Source organism: Schistocerca piceifrons, chromosome 1 (genome assembly GCF_021461385.2).
Source record: "Schistocerca piceifrons isolate TAMUIC-IGC-003096 chromosome 1, iqSchPice1.1, whole genome shotgun sequence".
In the NCBI taxonomy this organism is placed as follows: Eukaryota; Metazoa; Arthropoda; class Insecta; order Orthoptera; family Acrididae; genus Schistocerca; species Schistocerca piceifrons.
The window spans coordinates 315,067,473-315,088,084 of NC_060138.1; positions in this window are offsets into that span (position 1 = coordinate 315,067,473).

Here is a 20,612-nt window from a genome sequence, read left to right on the forward strand (position 1 = left end):
AAGGCTAATGGCGCCTTGCTAGGTCATAGCCATGGACTTAGCAGAAGGCTATTCTAACTGTCTCTCGGCAAATGAGAGGAAGGCTTCGTCCGTATTGTCGCTAGCAATGTCGTCGTACAACTGGGGCGAGTGCTATTCCGTATCTCAAGACCTGCCTTGTGGTGGCGCTAGGTCTGCGATCACACAGTGGCGACACGTGGGTCCGACATGTACTAAATGGACCGCGGCCGATTTAAGCTACCACCTAGCAAGTGTGGTGTCTGGCTGTGACACCACAGAAACCATCGCAAATACGACATGCTCATTACTTGGAAACATATCGTACTTTGTGCTACTTACTGAAATGCTTATGAATTGATGGGAAATATTCTTACATCAGCAAACCTGACTATGACAAGTGTCTTTCTACGACAGTTGAGAGCTACTGACTTACGAAATGCCACATAGCTATTGAATGATGTTTTTATGCTTTGGTTTGCGTAATTGCTTATTTCATTTGATATCTGTTTTCCAGCTGTGTTGCAGCATTGGTTTTATAAAATTAACTTAAATGCCTCTGCTAATGTGAACACTTTCTGTCAACAGATCTATTAAATAATTATTTTCTGATCCACATTCTTCGAAAAAGGAGCTCTTGGAATGGAAAGAACAATAAGAAGGGACTAATAACAGTAACTGCATATATAATTTTCTTTCCAAATACTTGGTAATTTTTTGTAGAATTAGTTTTTGTGGTGCACCACTTTAATTACATAGACATTAAGATGTGAATATACATTTCCCTTGTCTGCATTGTTATCTTTAGTGTAATATTTTTTTCTGCTTGAGCTATGTCATGTTTAGATATAAGTTATTGGATTTGCTGCTGCTGTCTGCTAGGCATAGTGCTACTAAATTTCACTTTGTATTACTCTGTTAAGCCAGTTTTACTACTGGTTTATTTTTCTTGTTTGCTGCTCATTGCATTATATTAGTTGTAATTTTGCTGTTTGCTTTACCAATTTGCATTTTTTTGGTCATTGCTGCTTTATTAATTGTTTTGTGCTGCTGCATTGCCTCGTCCCTTAGTTTAGCATCTGAGGTCAGTAGGTTTAAGTTAGCTTAAGATGAGGTAGGCCATATAAGAGAACAAGTTGTGATTAACTGGAAGAAATGCATTGAGAAGCTATAAGAATATGGTTTGGCCAAAAAAAAGTATTTTGAAAGTGGATATGAACAAAAAAGTAGGGTTTATGGTCAACAGGTTTAGGTAGAATTTTCTTGGAAATAAATGATGAGGTAAGATAATGGAAAATAAATAATGAGGTAAGAAATGTGTGAACATATAAATACAGAAAGCATGCTTGGATAGAATTTTTTTGTTGGAAACAAATGTTGAAATAAGAGGAAAGATATATATGGAATGAAGTTTTGGGGTGGACTGCACTACCAAATGTCACACTGAAAACAAACCCTGTCCTGTATTTTTGTGTTATTACTCTATGTGAATTTGTGTTTTTCCTGTCTTAATGTGTTTAGCTAATAAGAGTTATGTTGTAGAATTTTTCTGATAATATGTTATATTCTTTGTAAAGATGTTTACACATTATTTATTCTGTCCTGTTTTAATGCTCATGTTTCGAAAGTTATTCTGATCTTTTATGTATGTACTCATGTCATAATTCCTGTAACACTGATATATAAGTTATTTCGATCCTTTTGTAAAGCCTGTACTACAAATATTATCTGTATTGTTATGTTCTTTAATGATGTATTTTGTACCTTTGTACTTGTATTCTTATGTTATAAAATTGTAATTGACACCAGTTCATCATATTATTAACTTGTAAGTTCCATTTCACTGCACACATTTCTGTTGGTCATAGTATATGGACAATATGTGAGAAGTAGGGACTGTTAGTGTTTGCACATGTGTTAATAATTCAGCAAGGGACTGGATAACAGCATTGCTGGTGCTAAGGACAATTCCAAAAACAATGTGAGTGCACAAGTGGTGGTTATGGACTTGCTATATCATCCGCAAGACTCTTCAATGGTGATTGTGCACTTGCACAGTCACAACAGATGGCTGCTGGCCATCTCTACAAGGACTACAGTGGGTCTACACCTTTGATGACTCACCAATACCATTATTTCCACAAGAACTGCTGTGGGTCTGCACCTCTGGTGGCCCACCAATACCGTAATCTCTTAACAGGACTACAGTGGTCTGCTCTGTGATGACCTACCTACCAATATTCTTCAAAACTTCGACTGACTCTGCTGTGGGTTTGCTCTCTTGTGGCCCATTACCTGTCAGCATGTCAAGAGTCAGCACTATCTTTCCGTTGGAAGGACGACACTACTTCTTCAAGACTGCGTGGAAATCCACTACTTCCGTGTGCATTGTCTTTTACTGCTCAGACTTTGAGAAAAGAAACGGCAGTTTTACTGTGATGAATGATCAGGACTGTCTTTATGGACTGTGAGAAAATTTTAGCTTTTGACCAACATTGTATTAATAAATGTGTGCATTTGATGTCTTTCTTACTGTAATTATGAAAAAATTTTTAAAATCTGTATTGGCCAGTGCCCAAAACAATTCGTAAAATTTTTTGTGGGGAGCATGGGGGCTATGTAAGTAGGTCGTTTAGGTTTTCTTATTGGTAACGCCACGTAGCGCTCTGTATGAAAAATCACTGGCTGTGCTGTGTGCAGTCTGTGGCTAGTTTGCATTGTTGTCTGCCATTGTAGTGTTGGGCAGCTGGATGTTAACAGCGCGTAGCGTTGCTCAGTTGGAGGTGAGCCGCCAGCAGTGGTGGATGTGGGGAGAGAAATGGCGGAGTTTTGAAGTTTGTAAGACTGGATGTCATGAACTGCTATGTATATTATGATTTTTCAACACTATTATGGTAAACACATTGTTTGTTCTCTACTAAAATCTTTCATTTGTTAACTATGCCTATCAGTAGTTAGTGCCTTCCGTAGTTTGAATCTTTTATTTAGCTGGCAGTAGTGGCGGTCGCTGTATTGCAGTATTTCGAGTAACCAAGATTTTTGTGAGGTAAGTGATTTGTGAAACGTATAGGTTAATGTTAGTCAGGGCTATTCTTTTGTAGGGATTTTTTAAAGTCTGATTGCGTTGAGCTAAAAATATTGTTTGTCGGTTTAAGCCCAGTCATGCATAATTTTTCTAAGTGGATGTTTCAGAACTTATATAAAATATAGTTATGCTGTTCCAGATGGTTTGGTAATTGAACTGTTTGTATTTTTCAGGACAACAACACAGGCCAACGAAGTTTAAGATAATAAACCAGCCCAGGTTTAATTTACAACAGATAATCATTTTTATTCAGAAAAGTTGCAAACACAACATTCTACGGAAGTTTGTCATGGTCTCTGGGGAGAATCAAAGCTTTTGAGCTCAGGTACTTTAGAAATATCTTCAGTGGAATGATAAGTAATGAGGGCGTTATCCGTAGGATCATCGAAGAAAGAAATGTGTGTAAAACGCTGACCAGGTCATGGGACATGATGATGTGACATGTTAGGGAGTACCTTCCTTGGTACTAAAGGCAGATGTAAATGAGACATGACGGGGATTGTAATTTATTCAACAAGTAATTAAAGACGTTGCGTGTAAATTCTACTCGGAAATGAAGAGGTTAGCACAGGTAACGATGTAATGCTGGTCTCCATAAAACAGTCAGAGGACTCATGACAAAAACTTAATGCAGGAGAATGTACTGAGAACGTGTAGAGTTCAGTGTCATGTTTTTGATGTTGACAATGAGAGACAGAAGGTATATCATGAAACTTGTTACAAGTGTACGGCCTGCTAGTGCTAGTCTCCGAACATCTCACCTAAAAAACAGATCACCATCAACATTACTACGCACCTTCTCTTCGTAAGACACTGCAGAGAGATCTGGAATGAAGCGCAGAATAGTGGCACAGACTCAGGAACCGGAATCTGCAGGTGACCTCCACACTTTTTCTTGCTGGTCATATACTGCAGGTATTCATAACAGCTACTTTTCAGTAGGGACGTCGGATACGTAGGCAGATGGAAGGATAAAAAACGAAGAGCGACAGCAACGGGATGATGGAGGCTGTGATGACAGGAGTGCTAATATCAATGAAATCGTCACACTGAAAATATCAAGTGTAAGGGTAATGTAGAGCATAGATCAAATACATGTCGGTCGAAACCATATGGTACTTTGGAGGTGCACTGCTAGTAAACAGACTGAATATGCAGTGGCTATACCTACCTAGATTTTCTGTTTAGTTGATTAGCATCACCATTTATTAACACATCTCACAAGACAGGACACAGTATATGATAAAGGTGCAATGATCTTAAGAGGCATGCAGCAAAACATGAATCAGCATGGTTTTAGAAAGCATCGTTCGTGCGAAACTCATCTTATCCTTTTTTCGCATGATATGCTACGAACTGTGGATGAAGGGGTGGCGAAACAAGCGCTGTATCATTTCAGAGATACAGAGGCGAGCGAGTGAGCTGGTACTTCACTGCTAATAGCGCCACGTCACCGTCAAGATGAGACGCAGGCACGTGAGGTGACGCATAGGGGCTCACGCCAAATTCCTCACGGCAGCGTGAGTCACGGCGACGATCATCGCAGGTTGGATCGCAGTTTCAATACGCAGTTTGCTGAGGAACTTTGGCTCTGGCAGAGATGGTGACTACTTCTGCTATGGTAATAGTAATTAACGTAGATTATGAAATTTCGTGAACACATTTGTCTAAGCAAAATACTTAGGTGATTAATACTGCGGCATCACAGATTAGTGTAAGAGTGGTATAAGCGATTGCAAAAGTGAAATGTTGATGCATTAATAATCGGTTTAGCTGCCAGAATGTCGAATGCAAGCATGCAAGCATGCAACCGTGCAAGCATTCTGTTGTACATGTGCCGGATGTCAGTTTGTGGAATGGCGTTCCATGCCCGTTGCACTTGATCGGTTGAAACAGGAACGGTTAATGCTGTTTGTGGATGACGCTGGAGTTTTCAGACGGTGATGCCCCGTATGTGCTCGATTGGTGGTAGGTGTAGGATCGAACAAGCAATGACGACAAGTCGACACTCTGTAGAGGATGATGGTTTGCAACAGCGGTATGTGGGCAAGCTTTATCATATTGGAAAACACCCCATGGAATGCTGTTCATAAATGGCAGCACCACAGGTCGTATTACCAGACTGACGTACAAATTTGCATCCAAGGTGACTGGGATAATCACGAGGGTGCTCCTGCTGGCATACGAAATCGCATCCCAGACCATAATTTCAAATGTAGTTGCAGCGTGATTAGCATGCAGGCATTTTGCTTCCAGACCCCCAACTGGAACCCTTCTAATCATCACACGGCTATCTCTGGCCCTGAGGCAGAACCAGCTGTCATCAGAAAGCACAACAGCCCTCGACCCTGCCTCCAATGAGCTCTCGCTTGACACCATCGATGTTTCAAATGGCGGTGGTTTGGCGTCAGTGGAATGCACGCCACAGGGCGTCTGGCTTGGAGCCTTCCTTGAAAAAACCGATTGGTAACAGTTCGTCGTGTTAATGTGGTACCAACTGCTGCTCAAACTATTACTTGGGCAGAACGAAGCGCCAGAGCCATACGCCGAACACTGCGGCCGTCCTCCTCGTTAGTGTCACGTGGCTATCCGGAGACCAGTCTCCTTGCAACCGTCCAGTCTCGTGACTACCGCTGCCAACATTCATGCATAGTAGTTATATTACAGCTAAGGCTTTGTGTAGTAGCGCAGAAGGAACGTCCAGTTTCTCGTAGCCCTATTAACAGAACTTTGTTCAAATTCAGTGAGGTGTTGATGACGGCGTCTTTCTAACCTTAAAAGTGTTCTTGACTAACATCAAATCCCCACTCCAATCACTAGGGTGAGTATTATGCTACTGGAACGAAATCTGAACAGATATCGTCTTTCAGCTGTATTAATATGCCTACTGAATTTCGTGTATGTCGCACAGAAGTCCTTATTTCTCGTCAGTGTTGTTATATCCTAGCCAGTAATGCCACCCGAGCCCGCTGCCAAAACGTTGGCAGCATCAAAGTCCGGACGCCGTCCGCATAAGCAGCGCCAGCGAGACAGGAAATCGCCGCAAGTCTGCGCGCGCCACCGCTGGCTTCTGGTTTCTTAAGCGCTGTAGTCGCGAGCGCTAGGACAGTTCTGTATTCGCCGCTCAGTTCTATACTCGCCACCGAATTGTGTACTTGCTAGTCAGTTGTGTGTTCATCGCAGCAGAGTTGTTGTTTGTCATCATCCGACGCTGACCTAGCCGCTCCGACTCGAACTAGACAGATTTCTGTAGACACGGAGTTCACTATTGTGTTTCTGTATCTTCGTTAATAAAGATAAGTACCGACTTTTATTTAATCAGAGTGTTTGGGTTTTCATCTTTCTGTTCACTGTTCCAGCGGACCGGTCGGCCCGCTACTAAAAGTGTGGTGGTGACTTCGTAAGCCGATTCTACAGCGAATTGTTTGTCGCTACGAACGCCGCCACAAAAAGTGTATAGTTTATTCAAAGAACGTGGCTTTCCACTTGCGACGAGAATATCTATGTACGTTCCAACCAAATTTCTAAAAGATTCCAGATGACTCTCAAACATGTAACTCGAAAAGACATTGAAAGTTTCTTCTCAATCTTTTTCCTTTTAAATTCTGTGATCTATGAACGGTGGCTACGAGGTCTCCAAAGTTTCCTCTGAGTCATTTTCAAAAATGGCTCTGAGCACTATGGTCATCAGTCCCCTAGAACTTAGAACTACTTAAACCTAACTAAGGACATCACACAACACCCAGTCATCACGAGGCAGAGAAAATCCCTGACCCCACCGGGAATCGAACCCGGGAACCTGGGAGCTGAGTCATTTTCCTTTTAAATTCTGTGACGTATGAACAGTGGCTATGAGATCTGTGGCTTATCCGATGAGATGTTTGTGCTGATTCAACAGGATGCTGCCTCATAGGCTATATGGGTAAACTTGGAATGTTGGGTTGCTTATGTTATTCCTCAAAACTGTTTATGGTCTCCTTATTTGCTGTTTCGTTAATTTTAATATCATTATTAGTGTTTATTCTTCTTACATTTTGAACCAAACATATGGTGTATCTTACAGTATGTAAATAACTATTCAGTATGTAGAATTTATTGCTTAGCAGGTATTTTTGATAACTTTTTAAGTAATTTAGTCTTAGTAATCTCTTTAGACAATTATGGTGAAACTTTTTCCTTGGCTGAAAGTTCTGTTTTGAGATTTATGTTTAATTTTTCTCGGTAATGTAAGTTCGCCAACGGCCTTGCCGCAGTGGTAACAGCGGTTCCCGTCAGCTCACCGAAGTTAAGCGCTGTCGGGCTGGGCTAGCACTTAGATGTGTGACCATCCGGTCTGTCGAGCGCTGTCGGCAAGCGGGACGCACTCATCCCTGGTGAGGCCAACTGATGAGCTACTTGATTGAGAAGTAGCGGCTCCGGTCTCGGAAACTGACATACGCCCGGGAGAGTGGTGTGTTGAGCACATGCCCCTCCATATCCGCATCCAGTGACGCCTGTGGGCTGAGGACGACACGGCGACCGGTAGGTCCATTTGGGCCTTCATGGCGTGTTCGGGAGGAGTTTAGTTTTTTGTAGTTTTATTGTAAGTTTAGTCGGGATCTTGTTCCATGGAAATGGACGGAGTTGTTTGTGCAGTAATTACCAATGTTATTTTTAATGTGCGTCGTTGACCGGTAAATTACTCGCATGGTATACATAAAATCCCCAGTGTTCTTAAATTTTTACAGTGAGCTCGAGTACTAATTTTGACTAGTTTTCAGGAGGCTGTTTTCCGTAGTCTGAAGCTTCACAAGTGTAATGCAAATTCATACCTTTCTCTCTTTGAGATACTTAACTTGTACGTCCTGCGATGTGTCAGTAAGCCGCCAGTAGACTACAGCTAGGCTGCCAGGTACGCCGACCTCCCTGGCCGTCCTCTCCCGCAACTATCTGCAGGCCTCCAGAGCAGGCTCTTTGTTAGGCCGGTCTCTCCTCTGCCGCGGCCGAGGATTACGAGCTAGGGGCCCCCGCGAAATCCGCCTACGGTCTCCAGCCCCGCCCCCGCGCCGCCAGGAACCCATTTCTTTTAATCAGCGGCTTCCGGTGGCGCCTTCGTGCGGCCCGGGGCTGCTATCGATTAGCCTGGCGCGTCGCTCGCAGCCGATGAAATATTCCTGCAGCGTACCGGCCCGCCGCCCGCGACCAGACAGTCGATCGGCGCTCTTTGTCCCAGCAAAGTGGGGCGCGCGTCCCCGGTCGCTGACCTACACGCTACCTGCTACCTGCTACTTGCAACTCTGCTGGGGTGCCAGACTCTCCACCGGCTGGCAAGAGATCTTTGAGAATGACCGTGACACGAGCAATAATGCTGATGAAAATACTATAGTCTCCAAACATGAACCGTAATCGAAAAAAGATTGAAACTGATAGTAATAAGTCAGCAGACACTACAAAGAACATAAATATTTGAGCCTTTTGAAATTCGCACAATGTCTGAGAAAGGGACGGAGAGCATCCGCTTCAGTTTAACTTACACGGGAATTGGTCACATTCCCTGAAATTTATTGTGCGAGAAGAATACATGGAAGGAGAAACACTGTCATAATTTTAGCTGATCAGGCGCTATGCGAATACTAAAAAAGCTGTTGAAAATGATTCGTAGCTCAACAGGCTGCTGGGGGAATGTGTATCCCTACCAGAGATCAGCAGACTGCACATGCGCAATACGTCAGGCGCGTATTATACACTACTGGCCATTAAACTTGCTACACCGCGAAGATGACGTGCTACAGACGCAAAATTTAACCGACAGCAAGAAGATGTTGTGACACGCAAATGATTAGCTTTTCAGAGCATTCACACAAGGTTGGCGCCGGTGGCGACACCTAAAACGTCCTGACATGAGGAAAGTTTCCAACCGATTTCTCATACACAAACAGCAATTGACCGGCGCTGCCTGGTGAAACGCTGCTGTGATGCCTCGTGTAAGGAGGAGAAATGCGTACCATCACGATTCTGATAAAGGTCGGATTGTAGCCTATCGCGACAACGGTTTATCGTATCGCGACACTGCTGCTCGCGTTGGTCGAGATCCAATAACTGTTAGCAGAATATGGAATCGGTGGGTTCAGGAGGGTAATACGGAACGCCGTGCTGGATCCCAACGGCCTCGTATCACTAGCAATCGAGACGGCAGGTATCTTATCCGCATGGCTATAACGGATCGCGCAACCACGTCTCGATCCCTGAATCAACAAATGGGGACGTTTGCAAGGCAATAACCATCTGCACGAACAGTTCGACGACGTTTCCAGCAGCGTGGACTATCATCTCGGAGACCATGGCTGCGGTTACCCTTGAGGCGGCATCACAGACAGGAGCGCCTGCGATAGTGTACTCAACGACGAACCTGAGTGCACGAATGGCAAAACGTCATTTTTTCGGTTGAGTCCAGGTTCTGTTTACAGCATCATGATGGCCGCATCCGTGTTTTGCGACATCGCGGTGAACGAATATGGAAGCGTGTACTCGTCATCGCCATACTGGCGTATCACCCGGCGTGATGGTATCGGGTGCCATTGGTCACACGTCTCGGACTCCTCTTGTTCACATTGACGGCACTTTGAACAGTGGACGTTACATTCCAGTTGTGATACGACCCGTAGCTCTGCCTTTCATTCGATCCTTGCGAAACCCTACATTTCAGCAGGATAATGCACGACAGCATGCTGCAGTTTCTGTATGGGCCTTTCTGGATACAGAAAATGTTCGTCTGCTGCCCTGGTCAGTACATTCTCCAGATCTCTCCCCAATTGAAAACTGCTGGTCAATGGTGGCCGAGCAACTGGCTCGTCACAATACGCCAATCACTTCTCTTGATGAACTGTGGTATCGTGCTGAAGCTGCATGGGCAGCTGTACCTGTACACGCCATCCAAGCTCTGTTTGACTCAATGCCCAGGCGTATCAAGACCGTTATTACGGCCAGAAGTTGTTGTTCTGGGTACTGATTTCGCAGGATCTATGCACCCAAATTGCGTGAAAATGTAATCACAAGTCACTTCTAGTATAATACATTTGTCCAATGAAAACCTGTTTATCATCTGCATTTCTTCTTGGTGTAGGAATTTTAATGGCCAGCATTGTAAAACGAATTCTAGTTCTCTTTGATAGTTTCTCAGAAACAATTGTCAGCAGTTCGTGTTCGTCCAGATTTGCAAATTCATTAAAATCCATTATAATTACTAGCTGCTTATGCTGTAGTGTAAATGCAAAAGAAAATTGAGGATTTTTTAGGTGACGATGAGTTTGGCTTTGGGAAATATAAACGCACCAGAGAGGGAATCCTGACGTTGCGGTTGATAGTGGAAGCAAAGCTAAAGAAAAATCAAGACACGTTGATAGGATTTGTCCACCTGGAAAAAGCGTTCGACAATGTTAAATGGTGCAAGATGTTCGAAATTCTGAGAAACATAGGGATAAACTATAGGGACTGACGGGTAATATACAATGTGTACCAGAGCCCAGAGGATATAAGTGTGGATGACCAAGAACGATGTGCTCGGATTACAAAGGTTGTGAGACAGGTATGTAGTCTTTTTCGCCCCTACTATTCAATCTGTGTATCGAAGAAGCAACGATCGAAATCAAACAAAGGTTCAGTAGTGGCGTTAAAATTCAGGGTGAAAGGATATCAGTGATACGATTCGCTGATGACATTGCTGTTCTGAGTAAAAGTAAAAAGAATTACATATCTGGTGAATGGAATGAACAGTTTAATTATTACAGAATATGGACTGAGAGTAAATCGAAGAAAGACGGAACTAATGAGAAGCAGCTGAAATGAGAATAGAGAGAAACTTAACATCACTATTGATTGTAATGAAGTAAATGAAGTTAAGGAATTCTGCGACCTAGGCAGCATAATAACCAATGTCGAACGGAACAGGGAGGACATCAAAAGCAAACCAGTACTGGCAAAAGGGCATTCCTGGCCAAGAGGAGGCTACTAGTATCAAACATAGGCCTCAATTTGAGGAACAGGTTTCTGAAATATACGTTTGTAGCTCAACATTCAATCCTAATGAGACATGGACTGCGTGTAATTCGGAACAGAAGAGAATCGAAGCATTTGGGATGTGGTGCTACAATCTTGAAAAAGAGGTGGACTCATAGGGTAAGGAATGACGAGGTTCTGCGCAGAAACGGAGAGGAAAGGAATTTATGGAAAACACTGAAAAGAAGAAGCTACAGGACGATAGGACATCTGTTAAGACATCAGGGAATGACTTCCGTGGTAATAGAGGAAGCTATGGAGGGCAGATACTGTAGATGAAGACAACGGGTGGAATACATACAGCAAATATTTGAGGACGTGGGTCACAAGTGTAACTCTCAGATCAGGAGGCTAGCACAGGAGAGGAATTAGTGGCAAGCCGGATCAAACCAGTCAGGAGACTGAATACCGAAAAGAAGAAGTAATGGAGATAAAACTTAATTAATATTCATTGTGTTTAACACATAATATTAAGCAGGGTGCGAACCCGATTTTGCTCCCTAAAATCGACCTGGAACTGTATAAATGGAAGAAAGACTTACTCGAAGTAAAAAATGTATGGCAAAATGAAACTAGCTAAACTGTGAAAGAAAAACTATCCGAAAGATTTACTGTGCAGGGTGGTCACAGATTCCCATTACCTTCATTAATAACAAAGATAAACCCCTAAATTTGTATAAATAAACGAACAACCTTTCATTAGAATAGTTTTCTTTAGATATGAAGCATGTAGAGCTGCTTGTGAGAGGTAATGAACTGTTAGCAATTAGGATCTTTGAGACTGCGCTCTCCAAACCGCAACTAAGATGAATATTCCTCATTTGCTGGTTAAACAGATTCAATAAATGATACGGTATAGTAAGTCACAAAACAGTCAAGTTTACTTGATGCAAAAGTGTAAAGGAGATGCTATTAATTCGTAGCTGATGTGGAAATAAAGTTTGCTGCTAACTCCACATCTGTTGTGTCTAACGCTAATGCATCGGGTTTCGTGAATGAACTGTGAGCAAACCAGACTTTATCATTTCGAGGTGGAAATAGCCAATCTGTTGCCCAATCGATTAATACTGTGGCACGTTCATGTATAACAATGACAGTGACAGGTATGAGTCGGTTACAGTTTCCGCATCCTTGTATTTATCCTCAGGGACCTCAAAGAAGATTAGGAACAAAAATAAAAAAAGATTTTTCTGCTCACTGAATGTATCTATTTGCCTAAGTTAGGAACCCCTTTCACGCTTTAGTAGCATTATTTTTCCTGTTCTCGTGTTGCTTCTACGTGAAGTAATGAACCACTGACAGTGGCAATGGCTGTTGCCTCCCAGTGAAATGGGACTCTTATTGCGTTTTAATTACGTTCGACGCCTCGGCTACGATTATGGCTCTGAGCACTATGCGACTTAACTTCTTAGGTCATCAGTCGCGTAGAACTTAGAACTAATTAAACGTAACCAACCTCAGGGCATCACACACATCCTTGCCCAAGGCAGGATTCGAACCTGCTACCGTAGCGGTCGCTCGGTTTCAGACTGTAGGACGTAGAATCACACGGCCACTTCTGCCGGCGGCTATGATTAGCTAGAATGTTTATGAGTGAAGTCATTTACGGTGCAACGAGTTGAAATTTATACTCCGCACCACCCTCTGTAACATAAACGTCGCCTTGTGCTCCATAGTCCCATCGGGTATGTCCTTCTCTTGTTACTTTTAACTTATTTACTTATTATTGCCTTTAACAGTAATTTATACTTATACCAGTTTGTAATTTCCCCAGATTGTTTGATGATGCCTAGAATAGGTGAGACGCGCCATGTGCGAAGATTAAATAAACTTATTTTGTGGAACCAAGACAGTTTTTGAGTTCTAATGATCTATTACGGTTGCTGCACCAGTGCCACTGGGGTAGTCATAGAAAGGAGTGATTTTAAGGCGTACAGGAATTGTTTTAAAATGATTTATTTGTAGGGATTACTTCATTTCAACAGCTTACAATCACAATTGACGGAAGTCGTCTACAGATTGAGTCACGATCTATTGTTACCTACAATAACTCCGAAAGTATGATAGGAACTGAAAAGTGTGTAGGACAAATGTTGCATGCGACAACGGGGACATTAGATGTTGCTAGATGGGGTCGCGTCAGAGATATCAAGGTCAACATGTCTTTTTTTTGTTTTAATTGGATGCTATAGTTTGGTACTTATCTTCTGATAGCGGCTATCAAGACGAATCCAATGATGTGTAACGGTAAGATCTTTGGAGGTCAACGAAGGTCAAAAAGGTGGCATGAACGTCCATTCACAGAAGGTGTTCGAAGTGACGACCATTGGCATCAATGCAGTGCTGCAATCTTCTTATCATGGATTGTGCGGTATTCCTTATCACATAGCATTTGTGAACCACAACATAAAAACATTCAAAGCAAAGATATCCCTGGCACCAGCTACCAGTTAGAAGCAGCGCACTTCTACGCTACGGACAATGCACGTTACCAGTGTCAAAACAATAATTCACAAACCTCTTACCCATTCCACTGTACAGTAGTTCGCAGTTAGCCATTACGCAGCAGCAGTGGGGTGGAGCGAGTGAAAACCAAGCGATGCACGTCCAAGTGTCAAAACTGTGCTTTCGGGAGGTCATAACTGCGTAATAACTGTGGCCAAAATTTAAGTGCGGGATCAATTTCTGGGCTAACATCTAGCAGGTGTGCTTTTTCTCCTTAAAATATGGAGTGAAGTTGGTGACGTTTCCTTGTAAGAACTCTTCTAGAAATCATTTATCTCTATATGAGGAAATGAACTGGCGGCTATCAACTTTCTTCAGTCAGATCATAGAATGCTACGACGATGTACCACACTCGTTTTGGAGCTAGGAGTAACCACATACACTATCGCTGGTTTTGGCGAATATACTTGCCATATTTGTTAAATCTTTTCCTTTGAGTGAAAGAAGTATCAAAGACTTGAGTTACCTTTTATGATTACATGTTTTTCTTTATATTGCTTTTAACCAAATTTCCTGTGACCTTACCCCGTTTTGAAATTCTTCCGGTATATTGATAGGAGGTTTTCTCGTCCTTGATGATTATTCTTAACTGATGAACCAGAATTATAGCTGGTTTGGGCTTATTATTATTCTAAAGTAGCGGAATAACACTCATTTTCATTTCCTTACCAGAGCGATGTGGCGCTATGTTCCATGCGTCCCAGGGCCTTTGCACCACACGCCGACGTACTGCATGACGTAACATAGGTGGCGAAAGCAAATTTTGATCAGCTCTCTGCACTTCTGCATTACTGAAATAGGTTATGGTAAGTGTCGCCAGCAATGTTTTGACTCGCGATGCAAGGTTAAAAACCTCGGAGAAATGTGACAAAATTCAGAAGCAGATACTAAATATTAGCCAATAACTTACATTACTACGACGGTTAAGCAAATAAAGAACTTTTACTTGTTCAGTCTTTAAATTACAATACGAGGACTATATCGTTAAATTTATAGGTGTTTTGTGGGGATTTGGGTTACGAAATTGAACGTCACCTCTAGCAACAACTACCGATCTAACACGACTGGGAACTTAGTAGAAGTGAGTTTAGATCTGTTCTTTCCTTGAGAGCCAGTACAAACATTGTGGGACTGCACCTCATGCCGAATATGTACCGATCCTATAATTAACCAGTAACCTACATAAATTAGTATGTTTTGAGCTCCCATCAGACGAGCTATATTAAGGACATGTATAGTAGAGCAACTGCTGGACGGCCCGACTCTGCATTTGACCCAGATTTATTCAAGATGACTGATCCAAAATGGCGACTATAGATGTGGCAATGTCACACTGACGTCGTGGGGAAAATTCAGATTTTGGCGAGAAAATAGGCCAATTCGTCTACCTGTACCAACCTGACTCCAACCCCCACGTCCCCACCTCTCCCCCCTCCCTCTGCCTCTCCCTTCACCTCCACACCAGCCACTCCCCATGCCTGCACGTATGGAAATTGGCGGGAAAGGACTCAGTCAGTTCTGGGCTGCTGGATAGGATGGACATAAATCTTTATCTTGTATGCAACGTGGTATATTGTTTCTTTAAAGAATCTGAGTTGCCATTGATCGAGCACTAGACAGTAGCTCCATGCAGTGTGTTCACCATTTGCTCCTGAGTCCAACTAATTTCTAAAACCACCACCACAGGGCGCTGTTGACCCTCCCCCCCCCCCCCTTCCTCCTGTCCCATGACGTTCCAAGATGACAGCCTGGAAAAAAAAATGGCAGGAAATTCGCTCAGTCTGTGCTAGCTGCTGGACTGGGAGGATCTAATGGCAGCTTCTTAATAAAGCGTGGACAATGTATTGTTTGAAAAATTTGCTTGAGAATTTTGTTTATTTATTTCTGAAATAGCAGGCCACCACGAAATTGACAATGGTGTATAAACAATTCAGACAATGTTAAACAATAGCGGTACTTTTTTAATTCCGATAGCGAAGGGAACCACATAATCACACGGTCACAGATCTCGCTAAGTATACCTGGAAAACTTTCTGGTATGCCCTCTGTGCACCAGAGCAATGCGCGGGACTCACGGTACCGGGACGCGCCATCTGCAGTGCGACCGCGCTATGCACATCCTGTCACACTGCAAATACGCACAGCATGCCTCCTCATCCCTGACGCACGGACACCTCTCATTGGTGAACACGAACTGCTTCAAGAGTTACTAAATCTGGTTTTTAAACAATGTGCGGAATATTGTCACATCCGTATCTATGACATGTCACCAGAACTGAATGTAGCACTGAACAAAAAGAGAGAGAGAGACAGAGAGAGAGAGAGAGAGAGAGAGTCGTCACCCCTGAGACACTTCGCGTACTTTTACGGAGAAATGCCGCAGCCTTCCCTTGACTTTGAGCAAGAGCTGCTTCAGGAATTATCCAATTGCATATATCTCCAAATACACTTCGAAAAAGATCGCTGCACAGTAGTTTGCTTCAATTTTGCGATGTAATTGCGTTTTTTATTCTGAGGAATACCGCCACCCACACACTTGAACACAGACTCTAAAACGATCAAGGCACACTTGTGAAAGCTCACAGTCTTCCCCCCTGAGACACTCGCGCGATTTGGTGAAAAATGGATTCGAAACAGATATCAGCTGCAATATGCGATTTTATACAATACAACGACGATACGTGGGAGTCGAAATAAATATCTCTGAAACTCTAAAGAGGACGCTCACCACTTTTCTAGTTTTAGCTGCTTGTTTGAAGGCACTGCCAAGAGAGAAAATATTTCTAAGTCCTACAGCTGCTGCCGTATTCATCAGTTTTCCAAAATGCTGAGTAGGCTTAATTTATATTTGTTGCCGGAATCAGGAATTACTTACCTAAACGTTCATGAAGTGCTTCGAATCCCACAACAGATCGTGAAAAAACACGCACAGAATTCGATCACTCTCGTATAGACGAGAAAAATGGCTGGAATTTTCGGTGAATTTTCCATATCCTACAACTGCTGGTCTGCAGATGCTCTAAAGCCACAATCGCAGGTGGACAACAGCATCTCACCTGTCCACACCAGAGGAGGATGATTAGCCTTGGACTTGTCCTTGAACACTCGAATAGAGAAGACAGCACATGACTCTCAAACATCACTGAACTTACCGTAGATATCTTGCTCCTGTCTTGTTCGAACCAGTCTGTAGAGGCACCTGCACCCTGCACAAAGGATGACATGTGACCCTCTAACGTGATTTAACTTCCTATGAATGGAGTATTTTGATTTACTGACCTAATAGCTGTTGTACAGTCCCTCACTTGATTGACAAATTACGGGACTTTCAATGGCAAATTGTTTTGCAAAAGTGGTCTGTGTAATATGGAACACGGAAACTACCGCCAAAAATACTTCCTCAATTACGCTGCTCTGTTACTGTCGAAAAATCTTGAATTTTTCGGTGTGAAACCCATCTCCAACCAGGCTATATCACCACAAACGATTGTACCATCGTACCATTTCGGCGTAGTAAACACAATCCGTATCCTGCACAATACAAAATAATCACTTCTGCACTCTGCGTATAGCAATCGAGCACATCAACACATATACCATGAAGAAAGACTAACCGCTCTCTCCACACCCTTAAAAGAAAAGGGGATGTGCACAGTATATAGTCACAGCACTAGATATGACGTCGGTCAGTGATCCTCCACAGTCATGAGTCAAATGTCACCAACCACCCGCCGACCCTGAACAAGCTGGCTGATGCTCAATCAGAGCATTCTCTGCGGACAACAACCACTCTGCAAACTAGTGTACAAAGACTGGAGTGGTTCTCCTGGCACAAAGGCGTCCGCTAATGGTACTGTTTCTTATCTGTCCTGCTTGTTTGCTGCCCTTTTTCTGCAACATTCTGCCATCATCTCCAGACTCTGGGATTACTTTAACACAGGTATTTTGACATGGTTTGCCAGAATATCATACCGTTTACTTGATAGTCCGCGGTATGAAGCATATAACGCTATGCTCCCGATCGCTTGCACAGTATAATTCGGAAGGTAAAGAGTGGAAATTATGTCCCTAGAAACCTCGACTTTAGCTAGGTCATTATATGGGACATGCGGCAAATCACTTAGTAACTTACCTCATCTTTACATGAAAACTCGAAAATAGAGGAAAATGATAGTTCCACCCACAATTTCTAACAAATATCTATGTCTAGCACATACGAGACTCCAAATCATCCTTGTACTATACAAAGTCAACTAAGGTTTTAATACTTACAATCGTTTGTGTTTCTCGTTTCTAGAGAACCAGCAAATGTCTCTTCCACCTGGTTTTCACTATCTAGATGCACACAACACACATCAAAATCGATGTTCTCTCGACCAGATAATGACGCGAAATGTGTGAAATTGCAGCAGAAATAGTCAACCAGTCACTTTCGATCGTAGGGAATAATTGGTAGTTCCACCCACAATTTCTAACAAATATCTATGTCTAGCACATACGAGACTCCAAATCATCCTTGTACTATACAAAGTCAACTAAGGTTTTAATACTTACAATCGTTTGTGTTTCTCGTTTCTAGAGAACCAGCAAATGTCTCTTCCACCTGGTTTTCACTATCTAGATGCACACAACACACATCAAAATCGATGTTCCCTCGACCAGATAATGACGCGAAATGTGTGAAATTGCAGCAGAAATAGTCAACCAGTCACTAGATCGTAGGGAATAATTGTCTAGCACAAACACCTGCCCATATTGAATCTTCTCAAACCGTGACAAGACACCTCAGACCACATGGCTACCCCGCGCGGCCAAGTCATTCCGGGCACTGGCTACATCCACCATGTGCTCCCTCACGTCAGGCAAAATTGACTCAGGAAGCCAGCCACATATTTGACAGTGCAAGTAGCTCTTATATGGCGACATTCGATACTGAGAAAAGTATCGGAAATATCCCTACCTGAGCGCGGGGGCACTGGAAATATATAGATCTGTATCCTCCTAATGACTGGACATATATTTTCACGTAAAATCTTTCATTCCCCATTACGGCTATTGATGCACTGAAATCGCAATTCCCTTAGTTAAATCTATACTTTTCCCTATAACAGGACATAGTAATTTTCTTTGCACTTGCCGGAACACTGACAGTAACTTTACACCCCAAAAATTAGTTTATAAGATTGCTGATCACAGAGGACCTATCACATCTACCCTACTAAGATGGTTATCGCTGGAGTGTGTGTTAACAGGCCGAAATCTTGGGTGAATGTCGCTGGCGTTCTAAGCTCTTAATAACATGGTATTAAGCCGATATCTGCAACTCCTTCATGCTGCAGCTACATATGTCTCACGCTAACAAACAGTATTTGTTCGGTATTCTATTTTGAGGCCATGTGAGAGGTTCTGCAACATATCTACTAGGTTAAAGGTGAAGGAGGATTATGGTTGATTGAGAGTGATCACACACAGTAGACAGCATGCTATGTGTCAGATGACTAATAAAATGTAACGCTAGATCGAGATATTAAAAAATGTACGAAATCCCATGACCAACCCACTGACTTTTCAGATCTGTAGTGTTACATCACTTGGAATCAAGTGTCTCCATTTAATCACATACTACTGTTCTATGGAGATGTTTTTTTTTAATGATTAGAGCCACTAGTGAATCCCATTCCTGGCACTCTCGTTTCTCGAAACAAATAACCTTCTTCGAACCTCTCTGCTAAGGTGCCTATACAGCAAGACTACAACGTGATTTTAGACAGCCCTTAAGCATCTTGTAACTGTTCCTCAGTCTGTGCCCATCGTCCTTTCAGATTTGTCCATGAGATCATAAAAGTATAAGTTGGAAGCGCTATGTCTACCACCTTCTGTAACCCAAAGAGAAATGTATGGGAATATCTTTTTCTAGCTCAAACAAATGCATTCGTTGTGTAAGGCCAGCTCCAAACGAAGCTTTCTCCGCAACACCAGGTGGAAGAAAAGACAGTATGAGTAGTCACAGGAACTGCAAGAAGGATGAGGATTTGCTACTGCATTGCAGTGCGTCTCCAATCTACTTACTGGTACTACAGTCTGAAGGAGATATGTGTCCCTCAGGCTGATTTACGTCTGTCACCCAAACATTCTTTCTATCATTGGTATTTTGTACCATCCAACAGAGAGACACTAAGAACTATGAAAGAATTCTCGTAGCATCATCCCGTCGAAGACTCGATAAGATTTCACCTCATCTCTCTCTCTTCCAAATATATTGGAAAACAAATACCATCTGTGTGCTGGCATTAAGCGTATATGGTAATCTTACTAAATATGCATCTATTGATCCAGTGGAGCTGACAGCCAGTGATCGAAGCCGCTAACATCGAACAGTGTAAAGCTTCATCACCTGTACTGTAGGAGGACCATATCCTATAGACTATCAGGTGAGAGAGAGGGTCCATGTGTTGTTGTTAAATACATTGATTTTCTGCTATACAACATCCAAAAAGTGTATAACTGCAGCTTTGTAAACCACCACACTTTTTGTTTTTCCACCATGGCTTCCAAGTCTGCGTCAGGTACTAAACTGACATTAGCACTTTCTGATCCATCAGCTCTCACAGAAAGCTGGACATAACACAATGTAAACTATGCTGCTGGACCCATAACGCAAACACACACAGGATGACTGAAATAAAAATGAGAGGTGCTGTGTATTATTGACAAAATTGCAGAAGACGTCACAGCATATGGGAAATGGAAGTGTTTTGTGGCATTGTGGAGCGTTTCCAGACAGCTTTCAGATGGTGACTCATAACCTCTACATTTATACTCATCTTTCACAGTGTCAGCATAGCAGATATCAAAGTGTACCATTTCAATTGATTCCTCGTATTGTGGTCATGTACATGATCAATGATTCACTGCTGGCCATTCCTGGAAAGTGTTGCTACAACCAAACTGTCTCTCTATCTCAAGCAAATTATGTACAGTCAATCATTAT